This window comes from Sapajus apella, unplaced genomic scaffold, assembly GCF_009761245.1.
Source record: "Sapajus apella isolate SASKATOON/1434 unplaced genomic scaffold, GSC_monkey_1.0 scaffold35, whole genome shotgun sequence".
In the NCBI taxonomy this organism is placed as follows: Eukaryota; Metazoa; Chordata; class Mammalia; order Primates; family Cebidae; genus Sapajus; species Sapajus apella.
Window position 1 is genome coordinate 5,795,146 of NW_022436975.1, and position 4,395 is coordinate 5,799,540.

A 4,395-nucleotide genomic window follows, 5' to 3' on the forward strand; every position below is an offset into this window, starting at 1 on the left:
GCGTGGGAAGAACTGACCCAAAGAACAAGCTGAGCTGACAGACTTAAAATGAAATGAAATGACAAACTGACAAGGCAAGGAGTGCCCTGTGGGATAGCAGCTCTCTAGAGCTTCATCTTGCTTGGCTGAAACTGTATGCCCACTGATGGACAACTGCTAAGACCCCTCTCCAGCCCCTGGCAACCATCATTCCAGTCTTCACTGTATGATCATTGACACTTTTATCTATACCGTATTTATTATATTATATTATATTATAGTGCACTTAAAATTTGTTAAGAGGATGGATCTCATGTTAAGTGCTTTTACTACAATAAAATTTTTTTAAAGAAAGGATCAAAAAGTCTGGGCGCGGTAGCTCACGCCTGTAATCTCAGTACTTTGGGAAGCTGAGATGGGTGGGTCATCTGAGCCCAGGAAGGCTGACAGAGGTGAGGAAGCTGCAGAAAGAAAACTTGAAGCTAACAGAAGTGGATTCATGAGGTGTAAGGAAAGAAACCATATCCATAACCTAAAAGTGCAAAGTGAGGCAGCAAGTGCTGATGGAGAAGTAGTAGCAAGTAATCCAGATGATGTAGCAAAGCTAATCAATGAAGACTATCATTAAACACCAAACAGCAGACTTCCCACCTAGACGAAACAGCCTTATGTTGGAAAAAGATGTCATGTGTGACTTTCATAGCCAGAGAGAAGAATTCAATGCCTGGCTTCAAAATGTCAAAGGACAGGCTGACTCTCATGTTAGGGGTTAATGCAGCTGGTGACTTTAAGTCGAATCCAATGCTCATTTATCATTCAAAAAAATCATAGAGCTCTTAATTATTATCCTAAGTATCTTCTGTCTGTGCTCTAGAAATGGAACAACAAAGCCGGGATGACAGCACAGCTGTTTACAGCAAGGTTTGCCAAATATTTTAAACCCACTGCTAAGACCTACGACTCCAAAACAAAAGTCCCTTCAAAATATTACTGCTCATTGATAATGCACGTGGTCACTCAAGAGTCCTGAGACAGGCCTCCAAGCACAGCATCCCTTCTGCAGCCCACGGTTCAAGGACTAATTTCAACTTTCAAGTCGTGTTATTTAAGATATAAATTCCCTAACACTATAACTGCCATAGATGGTGATTCCTCTGATGGACTAGAAAACGAAATTGAAAACCTTCTGGAAAGGATTCACTATTCTAGATGCCATTCTAGAACATTCATGATTCAGGAGGTCAAAATAGCAACATTAACTGTAGTGTGAAAGAAGTTGATTCCAACCTTCGTGGATGACTTCGAAGGGGTTCAGGGTTTCAGTGGAGGAAGTAACAGCAGATGTGATGGTAACTATCAAGAGAACTAGAAAGGGAGCCTGAAGGCGGGACTGAATGTCTACAATCTCATGATGAAACTTGAACAGATGAGAAATTGTTTCTTACGGAGGAGGAGCAAAGAAAGTTTCTTCTTTTTTTTTATTGCATTTTAGGTTTTGGGGTACATTTGAAGAACATACAAGATAGTTGCATAGGTACACACATGGCAGTGTGATTTGCTGCCTAAAAATGGTTTCTTAAGATAGAATCTACCCCTGGTGAAGGTACTTTGAACATTGCCGTAGTAACAACAAAGGACTTAAATACTGCATAAACTTAGTTGATAAAGCAGCAGCAGAGTTTGAGAGGATTGGCTCCAGTTTTGAAAGAAGTTCTATTTTAGGTAAAATGCTATCAAACAGCACTGCATGCTACAGAGAAGTCTTTCACAAAAGGAAGAGTCCATTGCTGTGGCAAACTCCACTGTTGTCTTATTTTAAGAAACTGCCAAAGCCACCGCCACCTTCAGCAACCACCACCTTGATCATTCAGCACACGTCAACATCCAGGCAAGACCCTTCACCAGCAAAAAGATTATGATTTGCTGAAGGCTCAGATAATCATTGGCATTTTTTACCAATAAAATATTTTTAAATTAAGATATGTACATTATTTTTTACACATAACACAACTGCACACTCAACATATTATAGTTCAGTGTAAGCATAACTTTTACATACACTGGGGAAAAATGTATGTGACTCATTTTAATATTTGCTTTACTGCAGTGGTCTAGAATGGAACGCACAATATTTCTGGGGTATGCCTGTCACAATCTGTGCTTATATAGCACTTCGTAGTTGTAATTTATTTCATTATTACAATAGCCTTATGATGTTAATGATGTTAGTATATTATTGTTCGACTTTAAAAGATAAATAAACTGATGCACAGAGAGGCTAAACACATCACCCCTGAAAGTCACACAGCTATTAAGAAACAGAGCTGATTTGGAACCCAGGATATCTGGCTCCAGGAACCATGCACTTAACACAGTGCAAGGTGACATTTATTGACCAACAGCTGGTCTGCCTCGTCATGTCCTGGTTTGCCTAATTTCTCATTTGCTTTCAGAGTACTTCACAGCCTCCTGCAGGCACCTGCCTGCCTCTCCATGGGGCTGTTGCCTGGGCTGGCTGGTCCACATGAAGGCTCTAGGATCACATCATTAGTGACTGGCTAAGGAGTCCATGTGGTGTGGTCATTAAAACAAAACTTGGCTTCTGGTGCTGGCCTCATGATGTACTCTAGCTGCAAGCCAGACAAGTTTCTCTAGGCCAGGTTCCTCCTTACAACTGTTATCCCCAGAATCTAGAGAGCTGCCCCCACTTCTCAGACCTTCCACTAATGACTGGGTTCCCAAGCACCTTTCAGGGGGTCAGGGGGATTAAAGGAGATGTGCTCATTAGGGCAGTTAAAAATCTGGAAATCACAAAGCAACTATATGTTATTATACAAGTTTTATGTTTTTAATAAGCCTCCAAATAGCATGTGTTCATACAAACATTTATTAAATAATGAATCAATACATATATTGACCATGAGCTGAAAATGCTTCAAAACTTTTTTTAAATCTAAACCATAATCAAGGTCTTCTGACAGTAGCAACAGAGCTCTGATGTGACTTGGGTGACTTTGGACTACCTACCTTTACTAACATTTACCAAACTCAGACTCACGTCTTAAGAAATTAGAAAATATACTCCATCTTTGTTATTCGCTGATTCGAGGTTTGTGAATTCATCTGCCTACTAAAATGTATTTGTCACTCCAAAGTCAATATTCACAGTGTTTGTACAGTCCATGCAGACATGGCCAGGGAGGCAAAAAAATTTGAGAAGCCCAACGCACGCTCCCAGCCGAGGTCAAACCCTCTGCCTCCTTGTCTCGTGAGCACGAGACTCCTCCCCACACTGTATTCGGTACCATGCTTTTTGCATTTTGTGGGGCTTTTTGTTGATGATTCTGCTGTTTAACATAACTCCCTAACTATAGTGCTATCTCGGGTTCCTATGTGCAAGAAGGCTGAGATGTTATTTAAGGAGGAAAATACATGCATTAGACAAGCTTCATTCAGACTTGAGTTACAGTGCTGTTGTCCATGAGTTCGATGTTAATGAATCAATGATATGTATTAAGTAAGGTGTGTTTAAATGGAAACACACATAAAGCAAGCTCATGTATTGATCGGTGGACAAAAATGTTTTGACTAGAGGCTTGCAGACCTAACCTTGTGTTTTCCCTGGGAACAATGCTTCTGTATTTACTAATTCAGAGTACACAGCGACCTTATAGAATACAACTGCCACGAATGGGAAAAAGCAATTGTATATTTCTAAGAGAATAATCACAGAACAGGAAACATTTATTTTTTAAAATCCCAGTAGCTAGCAAGAATCCTTTTCTGGAAAAAATCTGTAGTTCAAGCATCTAAATCCCCGTGTCATAGTTTATCCCAGGATTTTTATCATCCACCCTCAGGCCAGCCAGAAAAAAACCTGCTCTGCAGTGTTCTGCTGCAGATGCCCAGTTCGTAAGAGTCCCTATTATACAGCTACTCAGAGCTGCGATTAGCCAGCCGTGGTGTCTCAGGACTGTGGTCCAAGCTACAGGTCCAGTAGTTCAAGGCTGCAGTGAGCTATGAGCCAATGGCACCGCTGCACTCCAGCCTGGGTGACAAAACATGACCCTGTCTCTTAAAAACTAAAACAAAATAGCTACAAAGAGTATTTTATAATTTATCATCATCTCAAAGGTAGTGGGATAAGAAGTTAACATTTAATTCACAGCCCAATTAAAGGGCAATCTTTGATGAGGTGTTTTCTTGGTGGGACTTGGATCTGGTTTTCAGATGCCCATTTCTCCTCTTCTCTTTCTACTCATCACCCCATAGGCCTGCAATCCTCTGAGTCCATCTAACATTCAATCCACCTCTAAAGGCTGAGCTCAAGTCCTCTTTCATCTTTCCTCCCTCCCTCTTTTCCTTCCTTCTCTTCTCCAACGAATGATTATTGAGCAGCTAATAGATGCCAAGCCT